Source organism: Temnothorax nylanderi, unplaced genomic scaffold (assembly GCF_030848795.1).
Source record: "Temnothorax nylanderi isolate EJ_2023f unplaced genomic scaffold, tnyl_v1.0 TNYL_tig0699_pilon, whole genome shotgun sequence".
Classification (NCBI taxonomy): Eukaryota; Metazoa; Arthropoda; class Insecta; order Hymenoptera; family Formicidae; genus Temnothorax; species Temnothorax nylanderi.
In genome coordinates this window covers 24,546-48,004 of record NW_027249761.1, presented here as the reverse complement: position 1 = coordinate 48,004, position 23,459 = coordinate 24,546, and the positions used below count along the sequence as shown (strand labels likewise).

The 23,459-nt window shown below is 39.3% G+C and overlaps 1 long non-coding RNA gene across 2 annotated transcripts; it reads right to left on the bottom strand.

The window, feature by feature from the left end:
• Window positions 1–273: 273 nt before the first annotated feature.
• LOC139784890 (uncharacterized) lies at window positions 274–21,387 on the bottom strand. Of its 2 annotated transcripts, none has more exons than XR_011721713.1 (2): window positions 21,156–21,387; window positions 274–1,925 (listed from the first exon to the last, which is right to left on the bottom strand). It is a non-coding gene; the product is annotated as an uncharacterized lncRNA (long non-coding RNA). The 2 variants fall into 2 exon arrangements; XR_011721714.1 differs by lacking the exon at window positions 21,156–21,387 and adding an exon at window positions 2,354–2,981.
• Between the last annotated feature and the right edge of the window lie 2,072 nt (window positions 21,388–23,459).

The following is a 23,459-nucleotide window of genomic DNA, read 5'->3' as shown; positions in this document are numbered from 1 at the left end:
TTTTCCTTTCTTCATTGCATCATGCAGGAAACTCTTTGTTGAGAAATAAGATCTCGCTATCGCTCAGTATTCGATGTAAAAAGTTTCGGTTATGCGTTACGTCGCGCACACGATACAAACATGAAAAAAGCCTTTTATTCGAGATAAATGTTTTCTCGTGTAAATTTATTCGTGCATTTCTGTTTAGATATCGAGTATTTCCATTCATTGTGCTCGTAAAATTCTATAATTGAAAATTTCACACAGGGATTTCATACAGTAATCCTATCATGATATATTTTAATATGTATAATATTTTTATTTTCAGATTTATGACAATAATACTAATTCTCTTACGATAATGGTAATAATTTAAATGAATTTTTTAATATAAATACAATACAATAAATTAGTAGTAAAATATTTCGTGAGAGAATGTCAGAGTAATAGTGGGGTAAGATATAACTGCGTAAAGAAGAGTTTACACAGCTAGGAAAGCGCAAAAAGACTGAACTTGTTCAATCTTCCCGATTTTTACGAGAGATGCAATCTTAGAAAAGAATACTACCTGATTATCGTCTGCTTGCTATATTTTTCATACGGCGAACTTTCCTCTTAGCGAATCGGCCACAAGATGAAAGCCCTCTCGAAGTCGCTTTTCCTTAGGAGGAAGTCGCACGAGGGAAAGGACAAAGTTTGAGAGGGGGAGTAAATGGCGTTCCCCCTTCCTCGACTTCCACCCTTCGTTTAGCTCGTACATAACTCTTCCATTTACATTACGCTCGGTCGCGAATTCGTTGTTCCCCATTTTTCTTATTCGCGCATTTAGCGATTAATTACCCGCGATATCAGTTCGTGATCACAGCCGGAAACAAGGCACGAGTTTTGCTATCGGACCGAAACATCCCTATTTAAACTAACTTAACTCGTGTCTTTTCCCGAGAAACACCGTCGTTACTTTCGTAGCAGTACAATAAAAGCTTTCGCGTGTTCGGAAATAATCTCGCGAAATTATCGGACACTTGTGGGTTATTAATGAATGGAAAGCATAAATAAAACATCACAGCTTGGAAAGTGGAATCGTAGTATTTTATGTTTTATGGACGATATAACGCGATAGCTTTTTTTCCCTCGATGTTACACGTTTATACATAGCTGTGAATCAATATTTAACCTTTTTGCAATAAATTGTAATAAAACCTATAATTTTTTGTTTGTTTATTGAACAAAACTCTTTTTCAGCATTAACCAAAACAAGATTTGTATCGATCAAAGCAGATAGTACGAATTTCTCATTAAAAAATTTATTTTGAAAGACATGATAAACTTAAATTTATAAGAAATACCGAGTTACAAATTAACTTCTAATGTTGCCTGCGTATCGGAGATTGCAAAAACTCCCGAAAGTTACCATCCTAAGGAAAACCGTAATAACTTTGAGAGACTTTCGAGTATCCGCGACATTACGTCCCATTTGGAAGTCAAAGAAAATCTAAATGCAAGTGCCGAGAAGTGAAAAACGGCATCGAAAAAGGAATCGCGACTTCTTTCTCCTTTCCTTTCTCGATTTATTTTTCCGCGCGTAGCCATTGCGCGACGTGACCTCGTCCGAAGTAGCTCATTTCCACAATATTCGATACCTACAATTCAGCATCAACTGCATCAAAGCTTATCAATTTACCCGTGGAACGTCTAATCAAGTTCATGAAACTTGATTTCAGCAAAAGTGAAGCAAGTTGCCGCGAGACAACTGGCTGTTGTTTCGCCCTTACTCCACGGAAGTTCCGTAATTAACGGACGGCGTAATTAATTTTTATTCTTTTTTAACTCTCCAAGATTTGCGCCGTTTCTTGTTGTTGGGAAAGAAGAATGGCTTCATCGTGCTTCGCTGTCGCCATGCTTCTTCCGCCGCGACGCCAGTTACGGGCTGGAGCTTAATGGTTAATCTGCAAAAATAAGCATTAATGTTACTCTATTTCCTGAAAATATTATGGCGGCTACAAAAAATGTTCGAGCTGCAATTCTTGTCTCATTTAATTTATTATTCGTTCGTGGAGTTGTGGTTAGCTCTTCATTCGATGTTTTATTTCAACTCAGCTTAATAAAGACACGATAATACATTTCAATCTGTAGAACAGTCTCTCCCTGTATCGGTGTGTTTTATTATTAACATGATTTATACCAAACAACGAACTTCGTTCAAAGGTGAACAAACTTAGTTGTTGCTACTATTTTGATCTCCTTTCTCCTGGCAACTCTCGTGTGTATTAAACGGCAATATGACGCCATTTAAACTCTTAAATACACGTTGATTCTTATTTCCTCGAATATTTGATTTCTTCGAAAATATTTTAAAGCCATGCTACACACTCACGATTATAAATTAACGTTAACTTTCCGGGACAGGGACTTCTACTGTTGTTCACAGCTTTCGAGTCGTCGGTTGCGACGAACTTTTCATTAGGAAGTCGAAGAACGCAATTTCTTCTTCCGTATTATCGTTCTTGTGGCACAATGAACACTATTACAGACGCTACGTGCAGTAGGTACTCATTCCGGGATTGCAGGCGGGACTGTCATTGCCAAGCATCCTCGGTAGCGCCGAATGCAACGGCGATGCGTTTCGCAATTCAGCGCAGTCCGGGGGCTAATAGACACCAGCGTTCCGGATTGGCCACTTCGGGCAGTCGTAACGCGAGAACCACGAGATGCACGTCGCCTCGAATTAGACTGGGAAGCCCTTTCGCGCGGGCGGATCGATCTCGAGATTATCGTTGCGGTTAACCGAAAGAATTCTCTCCCCTCCCCTCTGATCCTCTGTACGCGATCCTCTCTACTGTCCCCGCAAACCGCGCCGCATTTGCGCCGAGGGTTGCGCCAGACCGCCACGGAGGGCTGGCACAACCCTCGAATCCCTTTCATAACCGTGCGCGATCTTCAAATGCCATTTGCAAGAACCGACGCGGTTGTCCATTTGACGACGAACCGGAATATGCGGCTGAGGTGGAAACGCTTTGAGGAGGATTGCGCCGAGCGACTAAGCAGGTGGTTGCGAAGGCATGAATAGCGAGTTTCAGAGAAAATGCCTAGCGTAGATAGAGACAGTTATATGAACAGTATTTGTTGAACGCGTGATTTATAATGCCATGACTGTGCAAGAGTGTATCACGTCGATTTTCATGATCGACTTCCTTCATGGAGGAATTTAACAGCGTCAATTGCACTTGCGGTTTTTTTGGATCCTCTATTCAGGATTCTTCAGTCAACAAGATATATATAATTAGCTGGATGAGTTGAGAGATGTTTGTCTTTATTTTAGACTTGAAACCACGCTTCCTATGCTTGTTCCGTAGTTGACGTTCCGTATCGAGTTTTAATCTTCGGCGGATTAACGATGAATTTTCTTTATCGCGTGCGCAGGATCGAGATAAAGTAGTCGTCATCGAGATTACCCGGGGACATCAGGGAGGAACTAGAAAAATTCGTTCGAGATATATTCACGGTGTAGCTTCTATCTTTCCGCACACGTACATCCACTTCCCTTCCACGTCGTCGATGCGATATATCGCCAGTTTGAGAGACGATGTCGGTGACCCGGAATTTGCATTTCCACGGAAAATACGTCAAGGGAGGGAATGAGGGAGCGAGCGAGAAGCAACGTAGTATTAGGTGGTTTACGGGGTGATAAGGGAACGGGTGGTAATAGAGAAAATTTCTGTTGGCGCTTTTCCCTACGGGGAAGGTAACCGTATAAACCGGAAAGATTTTCCTCAGGCATAAGCATCGACAGGCTCGTAATTAGATGCGGTCTGGCACGATTTCAAGCGCTGTATGTCGTGCGCGCGCGCGCGCATGTCACGTATAACGTCCGGCCGTTTTCATTTACGATCATTTTATTCCTCGTTGTCGGGCCGTCGTCGTCGGGCGAACGAATGAAAGGGTCGACGTGAATCCCGCGTGGTCGACCGATCACTCGAGAAACGATTTAACATAATTATTCGTTCTAGCCGCGCAGCGTCGCAAATCGCCAATTCGCGTTGCGATATACGACGATCAGACAGAAACGGAAATATTTCGTTCGGAGCGAATAAGCGAGGATTGGGAGCTGGAAATCGTGAAATTTCGGCTGAATTAAAGCTGAAATTACAGATTCTTGCGGGTTGTAGAGATTTAAATACGAGATATAAGTTACTCTTTTGCTTAATTAAATTAACGAAACTATGCAAGAAACTATCTCGCACCCGGCGATCTCATAGTTTAAATTGAAACTGGGTACCAGGTACGACATTGAAGAAATAGATCGGTAATGTTATTGCGAAAGTATTAAATAACTTCATGGCACTAATTAAAGGAACTTTGACAATAAATTACAGCACTTCGGCCGCGCGCGCAAGAGGTCTTTTAATCAAATTTAGTAGACTGCATTCCGCGCCGGAAGAGCGCTCATCGTCGCGATATACTCGATTCCGACCGTCGAACGAGTCTGATGGACATTTAATGACGAAATGTGCGTCGACGTAATAGGTATTACCAATACGTTTACGGGCATGTCGCGGCGGCGTATCGAGTGCAATTTCCAGCGTGTGTGCGGGTTAGCTATGCACATATAAATCGTCAGGCCGTACGCAGTCACACGGAAATCGAGAAAATGTGCGACGGCTTCCGCCGGGTAACGAGGCTACATGAAAATTTTCAGCTCGACGAGTCAATTCGATTTTTAGTTCACAAATCGTTTATTTCGCCACTCATAAAATACTCTCTGGAAATTTATTAGAAGATATACGAAACGTATAACGTTATAACTTCGCGCGTCGCTAGGCAGAACAATGCGAACTGATGACGGGCGAGTCGGCGTTCTAGCCAAAATTGAATTCAGTTTAATTAAGTGCTCACTTGGGAGAGATTTGACAGTAGATTGATTACAAGAATCGAACGGCGATTAAATCTAATTCGCAGTTGACCTCTCAACTGATTCCAAATGAAAGAGAATCCAGGGTGTCACGTTCCAAATATGCTCGTGCTCTCCTCCAAACGATAATTACTGCGAACTGATTATTGGAATTAAACGAGTTTAATCTGTTTTAATCGGAAATACATTGAATATATTCTAATTGGAATTCCGCCCGGCACAAAATTTCGGATTGATATAATAATGTTACATAATATATATTATATAAATACGTATGTGTGTATGTAGATACACACACATTATAATTTTATTTCGTCTGAATATTATTGAATTTTGCCGTGATTTCATGGAACTTGTCAAATATATCGACTGATCCATAATGAAACTTTGTTGTTTAAATATGAATTTTTAGAATCCAAACGAAGAAAGTTGTACATATAGCTATAGATTTTTTGCTACGGAATGGTTTTATAATTTCTGCTTCTTTTCATTTTTTCAAAAGTACAATTCTGTGAAAAAAAATGTCAGAATTGCTAATCGAGCAGTGGATTTTATTTATTTCTGAAGCCGAAAAATCTTATTCCCGCAATTTTACGAAGTCCACTTTCGTAGATACGTATATCCCAGAAAATATTTTAGAGCGCGACGGGAAGAAAAGATGGGGAGAGAGCGGGGGGAATCGTTGTGGATACTTCATATTCGACTGAACCTATGTCTAAACGTTCTCCTCTAAATGTAAATCCAGCGACATTACGAGGGGATGATCCCCTTTCTCGATATGGCTGCAGACGGGGATAGCATTGGAGGTTTCCAGTCGTCTTATCGGCGCTACCGTAGGCGAGCGAATATAGGAAGCATTAACTAAATTGTTTTTGGTTCTATCGTTGTTTTTTCAATCAAACGCTGAAAAGGAAGAGAGAGAGAGAGAGAGAGAGAGAGAGAGATAGAGAGAGAGAGAGAGAGAGAGAGAGAGAGTTCTAGGATGAGAGGCGAATTTCTTGCGCCTCTCCACGAAACTCGCTCTAATAATTTCATCCGGCCGCCGCTCCCCGAGCTCTCTCGTCGTGCATTGCGGAAGTGGTCGGAGGGATGGGGGTTGGAGGTTCGCGCAATAAAGCCTGTCCCGGGGAAAAAAAAGGACGAGGAAATTCGGCTAGAACACCAAGCCGCTTTTTATTACTACCGCTAATTTACCTTCCGCAAAGTTTCGCCAATTTCCGGCCGTAACTGCGACCGCTTTACTGTCCGCCCTCTGACCCTTTTTTCACCCTTCCCATCCTCTAGCTATCCCTCGAGTTCTCTATAGAGCGTCGCGTAACCCGTACAATTTAATCTAGCGACAATCTACTCCGCTCTTCCCCTCATCCGAGGACAATCCACCTTGCGGAAAGGAAGGATATTATTTATAGCTACAATTCTCTCTCTCTCTCTCTCTCTCTCTCTCTCTCGGCGCGCGTTTAGCCGCATTTACTTGGTTTTCATTTCCACGCTTGTGTCCTTGCACGCGTAAATTTGCGTGGAAAGTCTCATAATCTTCGTGGATAAAGTTGGACGCGGTACAGTCAATCTTTCAATCTCGAAAAATTACGATCTCGACGTCGTTACATGTAACGTCGTTACGGTAACGTCATTTATGTCAGTCATATCGTACTTTGGTACGTCATTACGATAGCGGAAGCCGCGACTTGACCCAGTTCTTTGATTCGCCCTACATAGTCGCTTTCCCGTCGTGCTCCTGGGATATTCTGTCTCCGGTTAGTTGACGACAAACTGGAACGCGAGTTGTTTTCTGCACGTGAATACATAGCAGTTACCTAATTAAAGTACCTTACATTTACAATCGACTTTCTTTTTTACATTGTAATAAAAATGTCGTTATACTTTGTGATTACGTCCGTGATTTTTTATTATTATGATTTTTCATAACAGTAATAAAAAATTAATTGGTATTATTATCTTAATTAGTATCAATTAAATTTCAGCTTGATTGCTATGTACGTTGATATAAACGTTGTATTAATTATTATAACTATATGTATATGATTCGGTTAAATCTGTAAATAATAATAATATTTTATACTAAATGAAAATTAGGCTAGTGTTTTCGAAGCAATGTGGAAAGATCATGGAGCGATAATCGAACGATAAGGATGTTATTGTATAAAATATGATTTATTTTTTTTCTAAAATAGAATCTACAATAAAAAAATTACTGGAACGTTTCAAATTATAGTCTTCATCAGCCATAAAATAAATAAACTAATTAATAATAATAATGGCGGAAAAAAGTTAGGATATGACAAGTGAAATGCATAAACAAATAAATACATAAATAAATTAACATGTCATGTCATAACTAAATAAAAAATAATAAATTGAGCGAATTACACGAATTATAACAGGTCTACATAATATTTTATCCATTGCGATAATAATTGCAATGCTGTAAATCACTAATACATACGTTTAATGATAATGCAACCATTAAATTATAATTAAATCAAAACGTGTTAAATTATTGTTATTATTTGATTAATTTTAAAGCCGGGACATTTCGTACAATATTGATTTTATTGTACTGTATTCCGTATACGTTTGAATTTTACTTTACGACTTTACGTCGTGTCTGCTTTCGGGAGCATAAGGAGCCGAAATTGCCAAAATCATGTCAGATTTTGAATATTTTTCCTAAGCCGAAGCCCCTCGAGTGCCCCTTGAGTTTTTATGTAATGATCGATGTGGCACGTCGCCCCACATGGATGCACTTGATGGTGCAGCTGGCCGGCAGCGTTGAAAGTGCATCGCTCGCGCGAACTCCCTTCGTATTTTATTAAACGTCCGACGGTCTTATACGGAAGGTAGGATCGATAAGTCGTTGGACGTTCACGTTTCACGGCATAGGTGCATTGCCCTTTGTGCACTGATATGTCACGATGGGTTTCAGTAAATGACGCGTGGGTCGTGGTTTGCGGCTTGTAAGGCTTTAACGCTGACGCAGGCCCAGTGGCAGCTGGCAGCTGAAATTCCTCGTTCACTGTAATTTTATCTGTCGTTTACGTACTTTGTAGAATTATAATAACGTATACAAACTTTTTAATGCAACGCGAGCGAGATCCGAATGAAACTTAATCTGTGCCTTTATAATATTCAAATGATTCTAGAGCATATGTTATAAATAATTTATTCCATATATATTATAACTTAGCACTGCTTGACGTGAGACAGTGCCGTGTCTCTTGATACCGTTTTTATACCACTGTTTGTTAAATTTTAAATACGAGAAACGAATCCTATCGAATGCCATCTATTGGATAATCCCAATTTAAAGTTTATATATGATTATATATAATCATATATAATCTACATGGATAAATGCTTCTTATATATAATTCATATATAAATTATATGAACTCATATATAATTATCTCAAATTGTATATGAAACATTTATATATATTTAAATATATTTTAATTGCCTGTATAATTATATATAATTATGTATAATCATATAGGGTTATATCATATAAATCTTATATGTATCCATACATGAGTGCATATATGATCTATTGTTTATATCTAGTTATATTTGGAATTATATATGCCCATATATAATTTTATATAAAGCACCAAATTTCATATATAATCACATATAATCATACATATTTATATATAATTATATATAATCTTTTTTTCCCGGGGTAGCAAAAGCCAAAACTCATTTTTTATTTCTATTCCTTAATAAAGAAAGATTTCTTTGCTATATGTAACTAAATGTACCTAATTTTATTTTGATTATGAATTCGAAATAGTTTTCGCGAAGAGGATTATCGTCTTGTTAGCGTTGCCTTTTGCGTTTTGCACTGGCATAGCAATTTCATAACCAATTTCCGATGTCATTTATTTCCTTTGTAGCGTTGTACTTTACTTATGCTATTATAGGAGCGAAATGAAAGTTTGCACGTACGCGCGTATGACTCTCACGGGGATAGGAAGATTAACCTTTAATGCCATCGTATCACTTTTAGGACACAAAGCTTGAGATTGAGTCTGTGAGGCTCTTGAGATAATTAAACATATCAAACGAGAATAATTTAAAAAGCGAGCTTTTCGATTCATACGTGTATTCTGGGATAGATTATTTAGGTTGAAGTAGAAACAATTTATAATAAATTTAATTTGCATTTCAGTTTGCATTTACTGAAATAATCTTTACAAAAATTGTATTTTTAGGATAAATATAAGAAGTTATATATATACCAACAATGATAATTTTTGTCAGTGTTTTCAGCTAATTTCATTGATACTTACTGAAGTAAATTATATCTGAGAACTTTTTAAAATCAGAATGTTTCGCTGAAAATCAAACTTAATCACAGCAGCCGGCGGAAGAGCGGCGAAGAGTTACCGGGATTATCCTCAACACGCGATCCACGGCTTGGCAGTAATTAAGAAAATAATTTATGCCCCATTGGGAACTGAGAAAGGTACCTGGCGGAGTACAGAAAGCTCTTACCGCAAGTAGAAATTTATGTGTAAGTACATCGGTAAGCCGTGTGATTAGCGTTTTTCTTTTACGTGCGCGCGAATGTACGTGGACAGGATCGCAATATGTTATTTTAGAATATTATTATCTGTCAGATATAAAGATTTCAACGCTTTTGCGGCTCTGCTTTTTGGCTAGAGATTTTAATGCTTATGATTTGGATTTTATTGTTAATCACCGAAACATCGACATTTCACCAAACGCGCGAACTTGCGATATGCACGATTTCGTTGTGGGAGTTACATTCACGACACGCTTTCTTTCGATACGCGGCAGGAGAAATTACAATTACGACAATTTGTCAGCACGAGCCCTGTATCCGACAAAATGAAGTTTTTATCATCAGCGGTTCTTTTCGTTCCAACCACTGGCACACGCGTGTATATATTTTAGCTATACGAGCAAAGCGACTCGTTGAATTAGATCTACCATACAATATTTCACATGACTTCGTCAATTATTCGCTGGCACAAAATAAATTATTACACGACCGAGCCCTGTTGAAATATTGGTTTCTGTCAGGACTGTGCAGTATTTGTGAAAGCGAAAAAAGAAAATGAACGTAAAAGAGTACACGCTGCGAGATGTACATGTACGGGTATACACGCGTATAAGACTATTATTTACGAGGCTGATGCTATTTCTTATTGCACGTCGATTTTGGACGCTTCACACAACGGACGTTGCACGTAGCTGTACTCCCAATATATATCCCAGTATATCCTAATATATCCCAATTATTTCAATATATTTAGCAGACAACCTTTTCTACAATGTCAATTTTTAAATAATACGCAATTTAGTAATTATTACAAAAGATTATCTCCTATTTCTTACTCCATCTTAATTTCGATCGAATAATTCGCGTTGTAAATATATTCTCCCAATGTTTTTAGTAGATCACTTTGTGAGCAACGTCAGTTTTTAAACGGTACGTAATTTAGTAATTATTAGAAGATTGCCTACTATTTCCTACTGCATCTCGATTTCGATCGAATACCTCATGTTGCACATAACTATTCTCTTCTAATTTAGCAGGCACCTTTTCAACAATGTTAGTTTTCAAATAGTACATAACTTATTATTATAGAAGATTGTCGGAGTAATCATAAATCACTGTCAAAGCGAATTACTAAGTAGCATGAAATATAACCGTTTAGATTTATGTCAATTGATTTTACGAAGATACTCGAATTATTTATTTTCAGAGTTAATTAGTCTTCCGTCATTTGACGAGATAGACACGAATTAATTAGGCAGATACGTCTTTATTGATAACGCCACAATGCATAATATAAGTATGTCCCCGTAATAGAATACAAAGGAATGTTTGAATGTGGTAGAAAATATGGGAAAGGAGCAGAGGGAGATCGACGAGAGAGTATTAAATCGTGGAATTATTAAATTAATTTAGGCGCCTCGATGAATAACGACCTGCCGATTCATACCTAACCGAGGAGACGCCTATTGTCTTCGTTTAATTAATCATTGCGAAATTATCTACGCAAATAACTTCGTCCCCCCCCCCTTAAAAAATTCCAGAGATACTCTAAGGAATTCGTACGGTCGTGAATATTCACCGAGGTAATCTGCTGGAAAACATTTTTTATAAGACGAAATACACTTTATTTTTACATCTCTTTCAACTGACTCTCCACTCAGTTTTATAATAAGAAAATAATAATTCTATTTATATTATTTATTATAATATCTCTTGATTGATATATGTATATTTATTTGATTACCTTCTAGTAAAGTCGTTATGCAGTACTCACAAAGACTGCAACACCTAATGCAGTCGTATATAATCAGTAAAAGCAGTTCCCTGTTAGTGTCTGGAAACTTGCCATAAACTAAGCGACATCAGACCTGAAATCGATCTGTAATCTCGCGTTAACGATATTCTAATTCGATTGAGAAACGCTAGAGTGAATTTACTAAGTTGATTGAGGCGTTTCAAGGAAGGTAGCCATGGGATTAAAGGAATAAAGTGAGATAATTCAATAGTAGATGCTAACCAGAATAAATTACAGTAATTGTTCAAGGAATATTTTGGAGGATATCAACTAAATCTAAAGAATATGGCTTCACGTAAAGATTCATATGTGAACAAAATCAGCAAATTTGAATCTGGGATTGTCTAATAATAAATTGTCTATGAAGCATTACGATCTATTTTACCAACATAATCTACTTTTCGTATTTAAAAATGCTCGTCTCAACCACACAACTTTACGTTTATATATATGTGTGTGTGTGTGCGTGTGTGCGTGTGTGCGTGTGTGTGTTTGTGTGTGTGTGTGTGTGTGATGTATGCATAGTTGTAATTCCGAAATTCACGTTGTTTATATTTACTTTTTCTCACGCGACAGAAAAAGAAACACGCAAAATAAATTTATTTTATATCATATTTGTCATTCCGTATATAGAATAGAACATTTATTTGATGTCATGATTGTCATTTTGTATAGATGATATAGATAATATGTCTTAAAGACTAGAATGCGAATGATTTGAATGACCCCAATCCAGCTTAAATCGCTGTGAAATTTTCATATGGATCAGACATACTATCCCACGTGACGCATACGGATCCTTAATACGATCAGGCTTTATCACGCAGGCAGGCCAAAGTGCACACGGTCGGCGAGAATTACATGGCGATAACACCACGGGGGATACATTTTCGCGATGCTTTTACCGCGCGAACTCGCCGGGCACCGTTCGCGCGTACGCGATGCGCTTAGGCACATCTTACGACTCTCCTACGGCACTAACGGTCCGTAGATAGCAGATGACGCTCCGGGGATGCACTAAGATGTTAATTTAGCTATTACTTATAACCCGCCGACCGCCGCCTCCGGGCTTGCATCCGAGAGAAGTTGGATCACCCTGTTGGCCGTGTCGGCGCGGTAGTTACGAACGGACAAGCCGGAACTACCGGCAAACTCGTTGCCCGCTCGCTGGTTCCTCCCAGATACGATCGATTCTGGTTTACTATGTCCATCAGTCGACGGCACTTCCATCCCTAATATCGGTTATATCGAGTATAACTACGGTGCACATATAAATCGAATTGACGATTTTACAATTGAGATGCGCGCCACCCATCCGCCTGTCTATCAGTCTGCCCCAATTGCATTGTTCAATTTTGGAGAGATGTTTAATGTATTTCACGAATACATCGCAAGATAGTACGACAAAAGTATGAGCGAGTGTCTATAGCGAAAGGTATTAATGTTAAATTGAACAATGTTTAACATTTTGCTACGAGTATTTCTCATTTCATATATAAAAGCAACTTCTCGTAGCGATCGTTGACGATGTAATAAAGGAATGATAGGCATTACGATAATATTTGATCCAGAAATTATTTACAATATATCTTTTGGATATATTGTAAATAATTTCTGGATCAAGTAGTACCACTACGAACATTATGTATAAAAATCAAAATACGCTTTTACAATGCTTTATTAAATGTAGAAATATACTCGTAAAAATAATTTAATAATAGAAAACATCGTTAAAGTATTTTCAAAATATTCGTGGTCGTTTGCACTCTTACAAGATTTCTGTTACCACTCTAGAAACCAATCTTGTACCTGTCGATTTGGAGAGAAGCGAGTGTGAGAATCATCTTGACAGAATAGACATGTAACCGATATGATATAGCATGTGACGTTAACGAGTGCCATCGCGAAAAGTTCAGTGGAGTGCTGATATTCGCGATATAGTCAAGTACTGAAGTTTTCTCTCCATTTTCGCATGCTGGCAAGTTATCGACACTATCGACTGTTTTACAGACGTTTAACGTGACACCTCATCTTTCGTCCTCGTTTACTAATAATTTGCTTTGCCATTTTTTTTTATATTTATTTCAGAGAGGAAGACGATCGTTTTACAGACGTTTAATGTAATTTGTCATTTTACTTTACTGAGGTTGTTAAACGCTGACTATTGCACAGTCTTAATCTTCTCCCATGACATTAAAAGGATTGCCCCTAGAAATGTGCCTGAAATTCAGCGAACGGTGCAACCGCCATACTTTACACGCGCTAACGTCCTCGAGAGTTTTAGGATTTCGCGAAATGGATATTGCAATCGTATTTTATAACGAATTACTTTGATACGATTAATCATGAGACGTGTGGGCATGCGAGAAGACGAATTAAATTATGAATACATTAGCAAATGAGATTCTATTATCACTGAATGTATGAAAATTACAAAGATTAACGTTCCATAAATACAGAATTGCAGCGAGAGCTGTTAGAGTTAGGTACCATAAAATTTCGTTTCGTCACATTAGGTACTTCGTGAGATTAAAACTTATATTTGTTGTATTTTCCTACCATATTTTCCGAAATACATGGGAAACTTTAATGGCGATAAACTTTGACAAACCCAACGATGTCGGTATTTATGTTACATGCGTATGTTGACTACATAGTAATAGACTCTAATTCCCTTTTATTGCCTGACACTTGTCATTATAATTTTTCGTCATTTTTATATTTTTACGTACTGGTTACGCAACTGGTTTTACTCCGTTTTGCAAAGTTCAAGAATGCCTTTTGGCGGGCAATAAAGAAAAAAAAGCGTTCCATTCTTTCCATAAGAAGGAACGCAGGTCCACGATAACTTCATTTAAGTAATCTAATATAGTAACCACGAAAAAAGTAAAAAGTAAAAGAAGTAACCACACGCCAGCAATCGCGTGAATATAAAGTTTCTCTCGTAAATTTCAACTTTTCATAAAACGATCGAGTAGCCGCGGCAATAGGTGCAGGTCGTAATAAAGAGATTACCAAGCGTTCGGCTATGCGAAAACGTCCTTTCCTGTTCTATCTAGTCGATCGAAGGCCAGCCGATAAACTATGGTCAATCCTTACGTTCGACACCACAGGGCGATAAAGAATCCCGCGCTTCTGCTGGTTGGTACAAGAAGGCACAAATGGGGCAAATAGAGAGAGAGAGAAGCGACGATGAGACAAGCAACGACAGTGCAGAATGGGATAAATGAGAGTGAGGGGTGAACCAGAAGAGAGAGAGAGAGAGAGAGAGAGAGAGAGGCGAGAGAGGAGAGAGAGGAGAGAGAGAGAGAGAGAGAGACGAGAGAGAAGCAGAGGAGGAGAGAGAGAGGAGAGAGGAGAGAAGGGAGAGGGAGTGAGGAGGAGAGAGAGGAGAGAGAGAGAGAGAAGAGAGAAGAGAGAGGATAGAGAGAGAGAGAGGAGAGAGAGAGAGAGAGAGAGAGAGAGAGAGAGAGAGGAGAGAGAGAGAGAGAGAGAGAGAGAGAGGAGAGAGAGAGAGGAGAGAGAGAGAGAGAGAGGAGAGAGAGAGAGAAAATCGTCGTTGAGCACCGGTGGTACCGATCGGCGGCGACGAGAGATCAGCGAGGGAGACCGGGAGACGACGACCTGAGAGTAGGTGGGAAATGAGACTCATCTGCATCCGGTAACATTGTTCCCACCATCCAGCACCCGCAGGAAACTTTCCCAGTCGTGATGCGCGCGACCCTCGGATGATGGGTTGGGGGAGGGGGGGGGGCTGCCGATTTCAAAGCAGGTGAAGACAGGAAATGAATCTAGAGCCGCTGTTCAGGAAGCCGCGGAAACCGTTTCCGATAATTGCCCCGGAATTGTCGAAAATTCCCCGCCCGCGGTTCAGTTGGTTTGTCAGGATGTAATTCGAGTTATGGCGAGTTCTGTGCTAATATTTTGATGTCAGTGATAGCGAAGTAGCGTTGTCCATTTGAATAAATTAACAAAGCAAATTTTACTTACTAAACTAACCACATAGATTTAATCGATCTGTATCATTATAATCAATATAGAAATTTGCGGATTTTTTAATTACGATTATATCATAACGTAATTACATTTTTATGTAATTACTCGTGTATTCTATCATTATCTTTTGCCAATGATTTATTTACGTTATACGTGCGTATCGATATTACGCCGAGATACACAAAGGTTAAGAGCTAGGAAGAATACATAAAAGATTCATAGAGAAATGAAAAAAAAAATGAGGAGACACCGAGAAAGCTACTTCATTGTCCTCCTTTCTCGTCCCACGTGGGCCTTTTGGATTAATCGCGGCACGTCCTGAATGTCGTTCTTACAGGATATTCTCTTTCCTACCCCGAAGACACTTTCTTCGTCGTAGCGTTACAAATGACATGGTTTTTAAAGCGTCCGCCGCTGAGACGCTTAACAAATGTTCGAGGATCGTCGGCTCTTTTAAAAGGCAGGGGCTTTTACACGGATCTTGCCTTCCGTGTCCCTTTTCCAAATCTCCCCCGTTAATCGAACCTGCGCCGGTCCCAACGTTATTAATCGGTTTGTTATCGTCGCGAAGGACTCGCGTGAGAAGAAAAATTCCGCTGAATGATCACTGTCGAACCACGTACGGCTATGGTTCTCAAAGAGATTAATGTATTAGATCCACGTATGTTTTTCTCGTCTAAAATGTGATAGGGTTCTGTCTTTTAAAGAGAACAAAGGCTTCTAGTCGTAGAAAATTACGAAAAACTAAAAGGAGGAGGCATTAAAAATGATTTTTTATAATATTAATTAAAAAAAGGTTGTTAGTAACATTTTTGTTACGTTAATAAGCCTTTAATGCTGTTAGTTGCGATTTGTCGACCAGATACACGACAAGGGGTGAGGAGTGACGATATATCTCGTAGTTAGCATATTGTGGAACATTATACGTATTGTTTCCATCAATAAGTCGCACTAACAGCATCGTAGCTGGTATATGTTTATCCCAGTATCAAGTTTATCCCAGGTTTAACTAAATCTAAAGTCTGCAGAAACGCGTCTAGCGTTTCACGATACTAATACCAATGCAAATAATATAACCATCGAATATTTGCAATAAAAATATTATTATACCTAGAACTTGCTTTGGTCTATATAATATTCATTAATGCTATTAATTAGCATCTCTTGCACAATGCACAATCTATTCAATATATTATTATATTGATTCTAATGCGATTGGATTGTTAAATATTCAGAATGTAATCGAATAGTCACCGAAATATATATGTTAGTTAATAAATATGGAAATTTGATATAGATTCATGCTAAAATTATACCTAAACGATACTAATGTTGCGCGGCGTTAATAGAACATTTCTTATAAGCAATGTTAATATCTGCATCTCTGTATTGTAATATTTCACTCACGAAGTATACACAACAACTTTTAATAAATGCTGAGAAACGAGATTCATGTCTTGCACATTTTGTGATAAAATGGGACGCAAAGTGTATCTATTCTGGTTCTAGACGTTAAATACCTTTCGCAATGCGTGGCTCCAGTTGTAAGCGAAATTTCGTAATTTCATGATGTAGGGAGAGGGGAAAAGCATGCGCCGGACCTTACTTGAGGTTACGCGAATCTGTTTGTGCAAGGTGCTAGAGAAAGGGGCGCTTTCTGCCCTTCATTCATCTCGAATTCTATGCGGAGGTTTGCGTACAATACCATCTCTCTCTCGGAATGCTTTCTCTTGGGATTATAGAAACGTCGTTTTCAAGCAAGCACCGGCAGACAAAGTGCATCAGGTTGAATTGCGCGATTTGGTGCCGCCTAAGAATAACATATAATTTTGGAAATTTATTCGCTAAATTTTGCATGGTTGAGCAACAATTTGCGGTAGAATTTGCTTGTCTTGCATTCGCAGTACCGTTTCTAAAAATGGAATCAAAACATCAACCGTTATTTATTGTTTCATCTCAGGAAATGTTTGTATTTCGATTTATTACTGATATCGTATAGACACGCACATTTATATATCTTTCTTCTTATATACATCCTGCTTTAATATACGAGCCGTACCATACTTACACACGCGCAACTTCGTTTTATTAGGTAATGATTCATCCACTTTATTCGCTCGAAGCTTTCGCAGCTGATATTGCGTTGCTCAAAGTGCAATATACCTAATTTCCACATCGCGCGCCGTACACACATTCTCTATACATATCTCTCCCTTTTATTATTACCATATTTAACTTATTTGATGCGTATACTTTGGCGCCAGATTAATTATTGAATTTACGAAGATTTTGATGTAACAGACCCATCTTTTGGAACACGACTGCACTGGTGATTTCACTGAAATGTGTATATAAGTGATAATATTGATACGCCCATCCTATCAGCGTTACGTTGGAAGCGTACGCTCGAGCGTACCTATGCGTGTATTTGAATATTTAGTCATCATTTATACTACGTCCGTTCGTCAACTAATCGAACGTATCAAATATTTACGATTATGTAATTATGTGCGCCGGGCGCATTGAACGGGAATGTGTATACTTCCGAAATCAGAAGCGCGTTGTATATATAATTCCAATCATGTCGGACATTCGTGGCATAATTACCGCAGGTTCCGGTTATGCCGAAGATGAACCGATCCTTGTAAACGAGCGCTCTCTAGCTCTCTCACCATATCGCGATCGAAAATTCACTAGAAATCACTCCGAGTCTTTTTCCCCTCTTCTAACTTTTGCCCTGCCTGCCCCTCTCGTCTCTCCTGCCGTTCGTTCTTTGTCGCTCTTTCGCTCGCTTTCGCATTTCTACCCACAGTTGGCTTTTCTCTCTATCTACTCTTTCCATCGTTTTTTGCATCGCGCATCCGCAGGCGTCTGTCCACTATCGTAAATATTGGATATCCATTATGAAATATCGGATATTCGACGTGCGGCCGATATAGTTCGCACAGCCAATACATACTCGCGTTTCTGGCAGTACCGACGTCGGGCTCGCGCCAGGAGGAGGAGAGGGGGAATTGCTTTGCCTGCGGTAGCATCTTCGATAATTAATATGCCTCGTTGGAATTCGCATTTGACAGAAAAATAACGAGTGACTGGAAGCGGAGCGTTATTAGCGGCAGTGAAACCGCAATACGGGCACTGCACTGTAGCGCGAGCGGAATTAATATCAGCGCGAGTAGCTGGGGCTAGTTTAAATAGATGTGTCTGCTTCATCAACGTTACAACTAAAAATGCGCTCGACGTTTTGTCACAGATGATAAATATATATATTTTTCATATGGCCGTATACTGATCCGGAGTTGAATGTTGATAAATATAAATCAGCAAAATTGTCACAGTATAATTCTGCTTGAAAAATATATTTACTTCCATATTCCGTATTATTTTAACGAGGCAAAATATGGCATTTGCGTTCAGAACTATTCAGAACTAATATCAGATCGTATGTCGGATTAATATCGGTTAATATCAGTCAAAAATCTTAGTATTATATGTATAGTGTAATCCGCCTAAAAGATCTTTAATGTATAATCTATGATTTTATTCAATATTAATATCATGCTTGGGGAGGCATTATAGGAATTTCCTCTAATTATAATTATAATCAGCTACATACGTATCAGCATTAGCACCAAATAATATAGGAGCATGTACATAAACAAATATAATAAATGATATAGCAGAAATTCACTGGAAATTATAAATTTCCAAGCGTAATTGCGTTGTACCTAAATATCACCAACTGCGCCACATTTTCATAATAAGAGGAGACTTGTCGCTTGTTTTTGTAAACATTAATTCATACCGCTGCACACGGTATCCGCCGTTTGCATCCATCCCGTTGTTGCGTGTTCATCTCGTTCTGCCTGTGCACAATACGACATACCTACTTACAAATCGATCAGCTTTTTGTTTCACGTTCCATTTCCGAAAGCATATGCACGCTACGTAGCAGTCGGTTCCGCGCGAGATTGAAAGATGCAGCGTTTGTCGACACACAATTCACGCAACGGTCAGCGCGTGTGCGTGTGGTGTGTGTTTGTGTGTGTATACATGTACGTATAGATGCATCGGCAGGCCGAATCGAGAGGGTATACAATGCGTTTGAGTCCGCAAGGACCATACACAGCGGAAGAGGGCAGAAGGATGTAACTGTGTGCCCGATGGACATTGATGGTGGAACATTTCACTGTGCAACAATGCTTTGCGGTAACAATGCGCAAACAAATGATTCCGTTGTAGCCGTTGTAATTACTGACGGCGTATGTTGGGCATTCGCTCTCTCCGTCTCTCTCTCTCTCTCTTCTCGCTCTTCTCTTGACCGTATAGTCGATCTTTCTCCTTCTCTTGTCCCGCTTTGATTGCTAAATCAACGCATTTCCGTGAATGCTGATTGATCCAACGTGAATCCCTTTAGCGACGTACTTCTTGCGCGACGATTGAAATTTGCGCAAAGAAAGCGCGAGCAGGAATTGAATGCATCTACTTTCCAAGTCTTTTCTTTCGCCATAAAGAAAGAAGCCATACAACAACTCAATCATGAATCGCAACCTATTCTTTACCCGGTCCGGATTTTTCTAATATGTTAAAGCTGAACAAAAAAAAATCGTACTAATCACAGCCATTGTAACGTATTGATATTATAATATTCGAAAAATACGTTAAAATCCATATTTTTGGAAAGTCTTTGATTCTGTTATAATTAATTCAATATAAAACACATAGAAAGAAAAAATAATGAGGTATTAAGCAATTTTTTGCGTGTGTTGTACGAATCATAAATATTCATATGTCATTCTTCCACGAGTCTATTTAAATTTGCTTGTATTCTTATTTATAAAAGGGTTAAACGTTTTGGAACTGTCGCAGATGTTAACATAGTAGGTGCATCCCAATTTCACGTACGCGCCACTGCACTGTTTGTTCCACCGCACAAGATGTACGGCACTATATTTGTTTTTTGAATATAAAGGAATTCTGTTGTGATCCAGAAATTCACGAGACATGCATACGTAATTCTTTCGGTATGCGAGGCTCTCTTGTTTCTCTTCGTAGACAATATTTCAAGAGCAAAGCTGTTTCCATGAAGTTGAAGCTTTATTTCTACGACCGTAGCTCCTACACGGCCAATGCATTATGTTTGTTCGTGAACTAGGCCGTTATTTGCCTCTCTAATAATTAAGGAAACCGCCGTGTAACATATGGCCATACATTTATTACATTTAATACATTTATTACATTTAAGAATAGATTAAAGAAAAGTCTATAATTTATCATTTATCACTATATTTACACTTTTTCAGAAATTATAAGCGGATAAATTTAATTATTCTATAGTCTCAGTCTATAACTTACAATTAGATTCAATTTATAAATTAGTTTATATTCTATCATGTTATATTACGTTTTTAACAATACTAAGTATTCAATTTTTAAATTGCTGTCAAAATATATGAAAGACTTATATTTTCATAAAAATGATTGAAACCTAAAATGTTATAATAATATTAATAATTTTTGTTTTCAGGGAACAACGAAGATGAATAATTCCGCATCCATCCGTTCGATCTTCCAATTGTATGCCAGATAGAAGGCAATTGGCTAAAGGGTGGCAGAACTTATACAGATACAACTGGTAAGAGATAGTTTAATAACGGCGCAGCATCACCGAGAGTGCACATGTGCAACTATCGTCTCGGCATACGTGCACACGTGTATATACCAGCACATTCTACCATCGAGTATCGTGGACAGGAAGGGCGCCGTAGGGTAGTTTGGGGGGGGGGGATACATAGACGTAACTACGATGCCTGACATCGGGCAATATTGAAGCAATAATCTTGACCCTCCTTGCCTCTCGCCTTCACCTCCACCCTCGCTGGGGGTCTTGCGACGCGTTAGTGCGCTTTGGTACACGAAGATATTAAACTTACGTGCTCTCCGTGTATCTGTACGCGTGTGAGAGAAGGGGTACATGCGTCGACGCTCATTCCCTCGGAGTTCGGAGTTGTTTCATCAAGTGATCTCGTGAACTCCTCGCGTCGTTGTTTCTGAAATAAATGAATAGCAAAATCATGTTCTCTTGCAGAAAATAATCGCAAATGCGTCACGGATAGAAAATGTGACATGTATCCGTTTCTCAGGGAGTATCTTTATAAAATGTAGAATTTTCTTTACGTAAATACTTCAATATTAATAGACAGAAAACGAAATTTTGATTGAAAATGACATTTCCTTGAGCGTGTATATATAGTTAAATTGTATGTTTTTAACGCTATCTAAATGGATTCTAGCAAAATATCACCCCATTCACCAGCTCGCTCGCAATGTCGATGACATAAAGTGCACTTGTGCAAAGCCACGGCACTAGATTTCGGCGTTAAGCGCTTCTCGGTGTTAACAGGGACTGATACAAGACGACGCCGGTGCTATTCGCACACTGTTCCTAGACGATCGTTGTGTATATAAACTTTACACAGGAGAAAATAATTTACCAATCATGCTGATGTATTCAAATGAGATTCAAATTCCCTTCAATATTCAGCGCGCGCTGTTTTACTTTCAAAACGATAAGCTTCTCTCACTGTTGGCGGCTGTTATCGCTCGATATGCGTCCTACATGCTCTGCTCCACCTTCTATTATTCATTTTCCTTTGTGCCGCGACCTTCTTGCGCCAACGCGCGTTTGCCGAACGTCGTTCTTCTCGCGCCGTTATATCGAACTACCACCAGCAGCAGCAAGTTTCTTCGTTTGAAAACTCGATACAATGGCACGTCGCGCCCGCCGTGGCGGGCGCGGCGCGCTTCGTATTGCCGCTTATGAAATAAATCAGGCGGTCCATATCGCATTTCGCCCAACTTTCAAATGTGCATCGTGGCGCGCGACACTTTATGATATTGCCTCTCCACTGACTGTATAAATTTTCCAAACTGTCATCATTTTTGAAAATTGTGTCGCGCAGCCTGCTCGGGGTATCCGTGTCATGAAAATTACACTTTTATAACATAATTCGCCGTTAATTGTTTCGCCGATTTGAGCATGTACGACAAATTGGTCTTTCATGTAACACACGAGCGAAATGGAACTAAAACTCTTTCCCTCTCTCGCGCGTGCGCGCGAAATCGTATTTCGGACGCGATGAATTGTAGAAACGCACGGACGACCATCGATTGATTTTGCAGGTGTCCTGAAAACATGTTATTTCGGGCGAAATGGCATGTAGATCTCTCCGTTGAGGAGGATACCCGTTGGATGGGTCGGACCGTAATGATCTTCGGCTTGGAGCCGACTGAAAATTCATGGCATCGATATTCGCGGTTTTGCATGCGGAATCAGGCGCATTTGGCCGAGGCGCAAAGCCCTCGTGAAAAGGAGGACGGCGAGAGACGTGGGAAATGCGGGGTGAAGAAGGCGCGGTGAAGAAAATCGGTAACGATTCTCGCAAAATTATTCGCAAGCGACGCGACGCCCGGGCGAGCGGGGCCGCCAAAAATTGCATTCCGCGAGCTCTGCGACCGTTCCGAAAACTCCCCGACGAGTGTTTGCGTTATGTTATACGGCGCAAGATGCGAACGCCAACCACGTATACCTTTAGGAAACGCGGAACCCGTCAGGTTTAGCAACTTTATTTGACCTTAAATTCCCGGCCCACTTGGCCGCTGCGCTTGTATACACCGGTTTACCATGCCAACTGCGAGGAAATTTCCACCCCGCCGAACGCGACGATGTGCACGGAAATACGAAGACAGCCACTTGTTCTCCTTAGCGGAACAACTAATCACCAAAAACCTACACGGGGATTTCGCGAACAATACTGCGAACTAAGAACGAAGAAATAAGATAAATTTTCGTTCGTATATACGTGAATTCTCGTTCGGAAAATGTTCCGCTGCAATCGATAACGCTTCTATACGATTGATGAGGAAGAAGTTTCAAGAAAGTTTACAAATTACATTTTGAAATTTAATTACGTCACTTTATACGATTATATATATGTGTATTTTCAATCAAGTAAAAACGATGATTATCGTTGATAAAATTTTGCAATTAAATTGCTCATAGTATGTGTGAGCATATAGGAAGTTATATAGATTTAATCTTGCACATATCGATGCACCGCGAACAAATCGCGCGTGCTGAAATTTGTCGAAACAAATGGTTCTTCCGTTCTATATAGAATGTCGATATTTTTTCTTGCCGACCGACTCGATGGCAGACGTGATATCAATTTCTATTA